Below are 12,023 nucleotides of genomic sequence, written 5' to 3' on the forward strand. Positions count from 1 at the left end.
CTCCAACAACACACTGATCCACACACACCCCAACAACACACTGATCCACACACACGCCAACAACACCCTAATCCACACACACACCCCAACAACACACTGATCCACACACACACCAACAACACACTGATCCACACACACCCCAACAACACACTGATCCACACAGATCCCAACACACCCCAATAACACACTTATCCACACACACTCCAACAACACACTGGTCCACACACACCCCAACAACACACTAATCCAGTGGTCCCCAACCACTGGTCCGCGGACCGGTACCGGGCCGCAGAGCATGCGCTACTGGGCCGCGAGGAAATGATATGATTTGGTGATATGAGTCAGCTGCACCTTTCCTCATTCCCTGTCACGCCCACTGTTGAGCCATTACGCATGCGAGGTCATTACCCACGCGTCGTCCATGTCAGCACGGGAAGGAGATCAACTCATCGAGCTTGCAAATAACGGCGGGCTGAAAGGTCTGTTTGACATAACATCTCTGCCGGCATTCTGGATCAAAGTCAAGGCTCAATATCCTGAGATAGCCACGGAAGCAGTGAAAACATTGCTTCCATTTCCAAAGTATCTCTGCAATGAATGTAACAAAAACTAATTTGCGGATTAGACTGGACATAAGGAACCCCCTTCGAGTATCGCTGTCTCCCATCACTCCTCAATAGGACCATCTTGTTGCAGGAAAACAAGCCCAGGGCTCCTACTGATTCAGCGATATTGGTGCGTTGCAATGATTTTATATGTTTATACGGGGAAAATATGCTCTGTGTTTAATATCCAAACATTACTTAAAATGTTATGATACTATTGACTTATATAACCATATAACAATTATAGCACGGAAACAGGCCATCTCTGCCCTTGTCATCTGTGCCGAACACTACTCTCACCTAGTCCCACCGACCTGCACTCAGCCCATAACCCTCCATTACTTTCCTGACCATATACCTATCCAATTTAACTTTAAATGAGAATATCGAACCTGCTTCTGACACTTCTACTGGAAGTTCGTTCAATACTTACTTCAAGCTCCCCTGTCCTCCCCTCATAATTGACTTATCACTATGTTCATGTGTGACGAAAAACCAAGTAATCAGAAGATTGATGCTAATGAGAGAGGTAAGTGAGACAATGGAGCAGAATTCAGAAATGTTAATGAGAGATGAGAGAGATTAATGAAAAGAGACACAGTTCCGAGTATTGTCAGACTGGTTGCTTTGAACCTGAACTGTTTGAAGTTTGATGGACAGGTGATACCCCAGCAGGGGGATAAAAGGAACAGGTTCACTAAGGCAAGATAGACACCACGAGATCACGAGATAACGAGACCATGGAAGTGCGGTGTGCCCCCACAAGTTGGTGGGAGTTTTGGAGGTCTGGTCGCAGGACCGACCATAGACACACAGGGTGAAAAGGTACGATCGGCGGGAACCTGGTGTGTGTGTCCACCCTTGCCTGGATGCTGGGTTCACCGTGGAAGAACGACCGTATCCGGAACCGAGGGGTCACAGTCGATGACCTCAGAAGACATTAAAAAAGGCTCGCCCAAAAGCTAACTGCGGAGAACATCAAGGTCTGTCTGAATTCGATTTGCATATCATCCTTCTCTCTCTCTCTCTCTCCAATGGCACAACTGTACTCAGCTGAACTGAACTCTGCGACACTTGAGACTGATCATTTTACCCCTAGACTGCGATAGAGCTTGATTGATTCCTATTATCCTAGTTCTGTGTACGTGTGTTTTATCATTGCTAACCTGTTGCATTTATATCCTTACGATTAGAGTACTGTGTTACTTATTTCTTTAATAAATCTTTCTTAGTTCCAGTAATCCAGACTCCAACTAAGTGGTCCATTTCTGCTGGTTTGGCAACCCAGTTACGGGATACGTAACACATGCGAGGAAAATATGCGCTGTGTGTTTAATATTAAATTTGTTAGATACAGCCTTTTAGAAACGAAATTCAGTGTATTAGCCACTTATCACAGATATTCCGGTCAAAACTAACAGCCCCACCCCCCGAACAGAATCGCCAAAAACAATTTATAGAAAAATAATCGGCAAGTGCCTGCGCAAGGCTTCATGGCCATTGTAGTCTTTCTCCACACACACACCCCAACAAAAAAACTGATCAACACCCCAACAACACGCTGAACCACACACACCCCAACAACACACTAAACCACACACCCCAACAACACACTTAACCACACCCCAACAACACACTGATCCACACACACCCCAACAACACACTGATCCACACACACTCCAACAACACACTGATCCACACACACCCCAACAACACACTGATCCACACACACCCCAACAACACACTGATCCACACCCCAACAACACACTGAACCACACCCCAACAACACACTGATCCACACACACCCCAACAACACACTGATCCACACACACTCCAACAACACACTGATCCACACACACCCCAACAACACACTGATCCACACCCCAACAACACATTGAACCACACTCCAACAACACACTGAGCCACACACACACCCCAACAACACACTGATCCACACACACCTCAACAACACACTGAGCCACACACACCCCAACAAGACACTGATCCACACACACACCCCAACAACACACTGAACCACACACACCCCAACAACACACTGATCCACACACACTCCAACAACACACTGAGCCACACACACACCCCAACAACACACTGATCCACACACACCTCAACAACACACTGAGCCACACACACCCCAACAACACACTGATCCACACACACCCCAACAACGCACTGATCCACACACACTCCAACAAAACACTAATCCAAACACACACCCCAACAACACACTGATCCACACACATTCCAACAACACACTGATCCACACACACCCCAACAACACACTGAACCACACACACACCAACAACACACTGATCCACACACACCCCAACAACACAGTGATCCACACACACCCCAACAACACACTGAACCACACACACTCCAACAACACACTGATCCACACACACCCCAACAACACACTGATCCACACCCCAACAACACTGATCCACACACACTCCAACAACACACTGATCCACACCCCAACAACACACTGATCCACAGACACCAACAACACACTGATCCACACACACACCCCAACAACACACTGATCCACACACACACCAACAAAACACTAATCCAAACACACACCCCAACAACACACTGATCCACACACACCCCAACAACACACTGATCCACACACATTCCAACAACACACTGATCCACACACACCCCAACAACACACTGAACCACACACACCCCAACAACACACTGATCCACACACACCCCAACAACACACTGATCCACACAAACCCCAACAACACAGTGATCCACACACACCCCAACAACACACTGAACCACACACACTCCAACAACACACTGATCCACACACACCCCAACAACACACTGATCCACACCCCAACAACACTGATCCACACACACTCCAACAACACACTGATCCACACACACCCCAACAACCCACTGATCCACACACACCTCAACAACACACTGATCCACACCCCAACAACACACTCAGCCACACACACACCCCAACAACACACTGATCCACACACACCTCAACAACACACTGATCCGCACACACCCCAACAACACACTGATCCACACACACACCCCAACAACACACTGACACACACACACCCCAACAACACACTGATCCACACACACACCAACAACACACTGATCCACACCCCAACAACACACTGATCCACACACACACCCCAACAACACACTGAGCCACACACACACCAACAACACACTGATCCACACCCCAACAACACACTGATCCACACACACCAACAACACACTGATCCACACACACACCCCAACAACACACTGATCCACACACACCTCAACAACACACTGATCCACACACACACCAACAACACACTGATCCACACCCCAACAACACATTGAACCACACCCCAACAACACACTGAGCCACACACACACCAACAACACACTGATCCTCACACACCCCAACAACACAGTGAACCACACATACCCCAACAACACACTTATCCGCACACCCCTACAACACACTGATCCACACACACCCCCAGCAATGAACTGAATGATACACACCCCAACAACACACTGATCCACACACACCCCAAGAACACACTGAACCACACCCGAACAACACACTGAACCACACCCCAACAACACACTGAGCAACACACACCCCAACACACTGATCCACACACACACTCAACAACACACTGATCCACACACACCCCAACAACACACTGATCCACACACACCTCAACAACACACTGATCCACACACACACCCCAACAACACACTGATCCACACACACCTCAACAACACACTGAGCCACACACACCCCAACAACACACTGATCCACACACACCCCAACAACACACTGATCCACACACACCCCAACAACGCACTGATCCACACACACTCCAACAAAACACTAATCCAAACACACACCCCAACAACACACTGATCCACACACATTCCAACAACACACTGATCCACACACACCCCAACAACACACTGAACCACACACACACCAACAACACACTGATCCACACACACCCCAACAACACAGTGATCCACACACACCCCAACAACACACTGAACCACACACACTCCAACAACACACTGATCCACACACACCCCAACAACACACTGATCCACACCCCAACAACACTGATCCACACACACTCCAACAACACACTGATCCACACCCCAACAACACACTGATCCACAGACACCAACAACACACTGATCCACACACACACCCCAACAACACACTGATCCACACACACACCAACAAAACACTAATCCAAACACACACCCCAACAACACACTGATCCACACACACCCCAACAACACACTGATCCACACACATTCCAACAACACACTGATCCACACACACCCCAACAACACACTGAACCACACACACCCCAACAACACACTGATCCACACACACCCCAACAACACACTGATCCACACAAACCCCAACAACACAGTGATCCACACACACCCCAACAACACACTGAACCACACACACTCCAACAACACACTGATCCACACACACCCCAACAACACACTGATCCACACCCCAACAACACTGATCCACACACACTCCAACAACACACTGATCCACACACACCCCAACAACCCACTGATCCACACACACCTCAACAACACACTGATCCACACCCCAACAACACACTCAGCCACACACACACCCCAACAACACACTGATCCACACACACCTCAACAACACACTGATCCGCACACACCCCAACAACACACTGATCCACACACACACCCCAACAACACACTGATCCACACACACCCCAACAACACACTGATCCACACACACACCAACAACACACTGATCCACACCCCAACAACACACTGATCCACACACACACCCCAACAACACACTGAGCCACACACACACCAACAACACACTGATCCACACCCCAACAACACACTGATCCACACACACCAACAACACACTGATCCACACACACACCCCAACAACACACTGATCCACACACACCTCAACAACACACTGATCCACACACACACCAACAACACACTGATCCACACCCCAACAACACATTGAACCACACCCCAACAACACACTGAGCCACACACACACCAACAACACACTGATCCTCACACACCCCAACAACACACTGAACCACACATACCCCAACAACACACTTATCCGCACACCCCTACAACACACTGATCCACACACACCCCCAGCAATGAACTGAATGATACACACCCCAACAACACACTGATCCACACACACCCCAAGAACACACTGAACCACACCCGAACAACACACTGAACCACACCCCAACAACACACTGAGCAACACACACCCCAACACACTGATCCACACACACACTCAACAACACACTGATCCACACACACCCCAACAACACACTGATCCACACACACCTCAACAACACACTGATCCACACACACACCCCAACAACACACTGAACCACACACCCCAAAAACACACTGATCCACACACACCCCAACAACCCACTGATCCACACACACCCCCAGCAACGCACTGAATGACAGACACCCCAACCACACACTGAACAACACACCCCAACAACACACTGAGCCACATACTCCCCAACAACACACTGAACCACACAGATCCCAACACACCCCAACAACACACTGATCCACACACACCCCCAGCAACGCACTGAATGACAGACACCCCAACAACACACTGATCCACACACACACCCAACAACACACTTATCCACACCCCAACACACTGATCCACACACCCCAACAACACACTGAGCCACACACACCCCAATGACACACTGAACAACACGCACTCCAACTACATACTGAGCCATACACACCCCAACTATACACTAAACAACACACACCCCAAAAACACACTGATCCACACACAGCCCCAGCAACGCACTGAATGACAGACACCCCAACAACACACTGAGCCACATACACCCCAACAACACACTGAGCCACATACACCCCAACAACACATTGAACCACACAGATCCCAACACACCCCAACAACACACTGATCAACACACACCCCTAGCAACGAACTGAATGATACACACCCCAACAACACACTGAACCACACACACCCCAAGAACACACTGAACCACACCCGAACAACACACTGAACCACATCCGAACAACACACTAAACTACACCCCAACAACACACTGAACAACACACACCCCAACAACACACTGATCCACACACACCCCAACAACACACTGAACAACACACACCCCAACAACACACTGATCCACACACACCCCAATGACACACTGAACAACACGCACACCAACTACATACTGATCACACACACCCCAACAACACACTGATCCACACACACCCCCAGCAACGCACTGAATGACAGACACCCCAACAACACACTGAACCACATACACACCAACAACACACTGACACACACAAATCCCAACACACCCCAACAACACACTGATCCAAACACACCCCCAGCAACACATTGAATGACAGACACCCCAACAACACACTGAGCCACATATACCCCAACAACACACTGATACAGACAGACCCCAACAACCCACTGAGCCACACACACCCCAACAACACACTGATCCACACACACCCCAACAACACACTGATCCACACACACCCCAACACACTGAACCACACACACCCCAACAACACACTGATCCACACACACCCCAACAACACACTGATCCACACACACCCCAACACACTGATCCACACACACCCCAACAACACATTGATCCACACACACCAAAACACTGATCCACACACACCCCAACAACACACTGAGCCACACACACCCCAACAACACACTGTTCCACACACACCCCAACAACACTCTGATCCACACACCCCAATAACACACCGATCCACACACTCCCCCAGCAACACACTGACCTACTCCCCCAGCGATGCCCTTAGCCTCATCCCCCCTCCCCAGCAAACACTGATTCACACCCCCAAGCACCATATCCCACAGGGAAAACACGTCCTTACAGACGGTGCTGGGATTGAACTCTGAACTGCAGAACACTCTGAGCTGTAAAAGTGTCACACTAACTGCTGTGGTATTAGGGCACACACAAATTGTTCTATTGTTGATCTAATTTTAACCACAGAAGAATGTTATTTCATTGCATTATCCAAAATAGGCAATACTTTTTTAAATTTCCACAAAGACGATTTCAATGTGGCAGTCAAAGTACAAAAGAGATTAAATTAATGTAATGTTTTATAATAGCAACGCATTTTCTCAAACTACAAGTTATTTGTGAAGTGTGGTCATTGCTGTTATCAAAATCAAAACAAATTTATTGCTATGTAAAGAGTTGTCTGAATCTTAAGAACTTTGTACAGGAGCACAACTGACAGCATCCTGACTGGCTGCATCATTGCCTGGTATGGGAACTGTACCTCCTTTAATCGCAGGACTCTGCAGAGAGTGGTGTGGATAGCCCAGCACATCTGTGGATGTGAACTTCCCATGTTTCAGAACATTTACAGAGACAGGTGTGTAAAAAGGGCCCGAAGGATCATTGGGGACCCAAGTCACCCCAACCACAAACTGTTCTAGCTGCTACCTTTCGGGAAATGGTACAGCAGCAAAAAGGCCAGTTCCAACAGGTTTCGGGACAGCATCTTCCACCAGGACATCAGACTGATTAATTCATACTGATACAATTGTATTTCTGTATTATATTGACTGTCCTGTTGTACATACTATTTATTATAAATTACTATAAATTGCATATTGCACATTTAGATGGAGACATAACATAAAGATTTTTACTCCATGTATATGTATGATGGAAGTAATAAAGTCAATTCAATTCAATAATTCTCTAAGTCATGTGAGTAATTGTCTAAGTCCATAAAATTTAGGAGCAGAATTAGGCCATTCAGCCCATCGAGTCCTCTCCGCCATTCAATCATGGACTGATCCACTTCATCCAGTCATCTCCACTCCCCTTTGATGCCCTGGCTAATCAAGAGCCTATCTATCTCTGCCTTAAATGAGCTCAATGACTTGGCCTCCACAGCCGCTCGTGGCAACAAATTCCACAGATTTACCACCCTCTGAATATGAGGCTATCAGGCAGGAACTTGGAAGCATAAATTGGGAACAGATGTTCTCAGGGAAATGTATGCAAGATAATGTGGCAAATATTCAGGGGATATTTGCATGGAGTTCTGCATAGGTACGTTCCAATGAGAGAGCGAAAGGATGGTAGTGTACAGGAACCATGGTGTACAAAGGCCATTGTAAATCTAGTCAAGAAGAAAAGAAAAGCTTACAAAAGGTTCAAAAAACTAGGTAATGATAGAGATCGAGAAGATTATAAGGCTAGCAGGAAGGAACTTAAGAATGAAATTAGGAGAGCCAGAACATCCATGAGAAGGCCTTGGTGGGTGGATTAAGGAAAACCCCAAGGCATTCTACAAGTATGTGAAAAGCAAGAGGACATGAGCGAATAGGACCAATCAAGTGTGACAGTGGAAAAGTGTGTATGGAACTGGAGGAGATAGCAGAGGTACTTAATGAATACTTTGCTTCAGTATTCACTACGGAAGAGAACCTTGGCAATTGTGGGGGTGACTTACAGCAGACTGGAAAGCTTGAGCATGTTGATATTAAGAAAAGATGTGCTGGAGCTTTTGGAAAGCATCAAGTTGGATAAGTCACCTGGACCGGACAAGATGTACTCTAGGCTACTGTGGGAATCGAGGGAGGAGATTGCAGAGCCTCTGGTGATGATCTTTGCATCATCAGTGGGGACGGGAGAGATTATGGAAGATTGGAGGGTTGCAGATGTTGTTCCCTTATTCAAGAAAGGGAGTAGAAATAGCCCAGGAATGATAGACCAGTGAGTCTTCCTTCAGTGGTTGGTAAGTTGATGGAGAAGATCCTGAGAGGCAGGATTTATGAACATTTGGAGAGGCATAATATGATTAGAAATAGTCAGCATGGCTTTATCAAAGGCAGGTTGTGCCTTATGAGCCTGATTGAATTTTTTGAGGATGTGACTAAACACATTGATGAAGGTAGAGCAGTAGATGTAGTGTATATGGATTTCAGCAAAGCATTTGACAAGGTATCCCATGCAAGGCTTATTGAGAAAGTAAGGAGGCATGGGATCCAAGGGGACATTGCTTTGTGGATCCAGAACTGGCTTGCCCACAGAAGGCAAAGAGTGCTTGTAGACAGGTCATATTTTGCATGGAGGCCGGTGACCAGTGGTGTGCCTCAGGGATCTGTTCTGGGGCCCCTACTCTTCGTGATTTTTGTAAATGACCTGGATGAGGAGGTGGAGGGATGGGTTAGTAAACTTGTCGAATGACACAAAGGTTGTGGCTGTTGTGGATAGTGTGGAGGGCTGTTAAAGGTTACAGAGGGACATTGATAGGATACAAAACTGGGCTGAGAAGTGGCAGATGGAGTTCAGCCCAGGTAAATGTGAGGTGGTTCATTTTGGTCAGTCAAATATGATGGCAGAATGTAGTAAGACTCTTGGCAGTGTGGAGGATCAGAGGGATCTTGGGGTCCAAGTCCATAGGACTCTCAAAGCTGCTGCGCAGGTTGATTCTGTGATTAGGAAAGCATACGGTGCATTGGCCCTTATCAACCATAGGATTGAGTTTAAGAGCTGAGAGGTAACGTTGCAGCCATATAGGACCCAGGTCAGACCCCACTTGGAGTACTGTGCTCAGTTCTGGTCACCTCACTATAGGAAGGATGTGGAAACCATAGAAAGGGTGCAGAGGAGATTTACAAGGATGTTGCCTAGATTGGGGGGCATGCCTTATGAGAATAGGTTGAGTGAACTTGGCCTTTTCTCCTTGGAGCGATGGAGGATGAGAGGTGAGCTGATAAAGGTGTATAAGATGATGAGAGGCGTTGATCATGTGGATAGTCAGAGGCTTTTTCCCAGGGCTGAAATGGCTAAGATGAGAGGGCACAGTTTTAAGACACTTGGAAGTAGGTACAGTGGAGATGTCAGGGGTAAGTTTTTTTTTGCGCAGAGAGTGGTGAGTGCGTGGAATGGGCTGCCAGCGGTGGTGGTGGAGGCGGATACGATAGGGTCTTTTAAGAGACTCTTGGTTAGGTACACGGAGCTTAGAAAAATAGAGGGCTATGGATAACCATAGGCAATCTGTAAGGTAAGGACATGTTTGGCACAGCTTTGCAGGCTGAAGGGCCTGAATTGTGCTGTAGGTTTTTTCTATGTTTCTATGTAATTCCCCAGCTGTTCATGTTTTCAAATCTCTTCCATATGATGAATTGAGTAATGCACAGATTGTCAGCACCATTCCTTCTGCGTATACAGTGGGGCTCACTGCCATCAAATAAGCAAAGGCACTCACCAGCTCAAGTCATGCTTCCATGAAACTGTTATAGAGTCATAGTCATTGAACACTACAGCACAGAAATAGGCCCTTCAGCCCTTCTAATTCATGCTGAACTATTCACCTGCCTAGTCCCATCAACCTGCACCCCTTCTATCCACGTACCTATTCAAACTTAATTGAAATCAAAATCGTATGCACCACATGTGCTGGCAGCTCGTTCCACAGTCTCACCACCCTCTCAGTGAAGAACTTCCCCCTCATATCCCCTTAAACATTTCACCTTTCACCCATAACCCATAACCCTTAGTTCTAGACTCACCCAACCTCAGTGGAAAAAGCCCGCTAGCATTTACCCTGTCTATACCCTCCATAATTTTGTATACTGTATCTCTATCAAATCTCCCCTCATTCTCCTACGCTCCAGGGAATGAAGTCCCAACCTGTTCAGCCCTTCCCTATAACTCAGGTCCTCAAACCCCAGCAACATCCTTATCAATTTTCTCTGTCTTGATATTCCAATAGGTTGAGGATAATCAAAACTGATTCGGTGAACGAGTGGGGGGTCTGTTAGCTCAGGGCTGCTGTGACCGGTACGGTTTCATTTATTGTTACCCCAGGGCCTTCCTCAATCGTTTAAACAGGATGCAATTTAAAATAAAAGACCTTGAAAATATCTATAGGCTGGGGGTTTTGGTGATAAGCTACTCTTAGACTAACCATGGATCTGAACCAGACAGATCTAATTAGGTCCACATGGTGGCAGCAATTCAATTATATATAAAAAACCTAAGCAAATAATTCCAACTTTCCTTCTGCTAATTACTATCCTCAGAACTGAAATTCAGAATGGACCAAGGCAGCCTGCAGCAGGAGCTCTCAATGGGCATATCTTGGAGCACAAATGATACATGTACAGCTATTGGAATATTGCATTTCTCTTTCCAGAGTTTCTTCTATTCAGTACAATTTAATTTTTAATTTAGAAATACTCCACTGTAACAGGCCATGCCACACAGATACACTCATGTGACCAAT

At 46.9% G+C, this 12,023-nt stretch overlaps 1 protein-coding gene across 1 annotated transcript in view; it reads right to left on the minus strand.

Moving 5' to 3' along the window:
- The window catches only part of LOC134358616 (chondroitin sulfate proteoglycan 4-like), a 205,597-nt gene that overhangs the window by 102,253 nt on the left and 91,321 nt on the right, over positions 1-12,023 (minus strand). The gene's annotated exons all lie outside the window — the stretch shown is intronic.

Source organism: Mobula hypostoma, chromosome 18, assembly GCF_963921235.1.
Source record: "Mobula hypostoma chromosome 18, sMobHyp1.1, whole genome shotgun sequence".
Lineage (NCBI taxonomy): Eukaryota > Metazoa > Chordata > Chondrichthyes > Myliobatiformes > Myliobatidae > Mobula > Mobula hypostoma.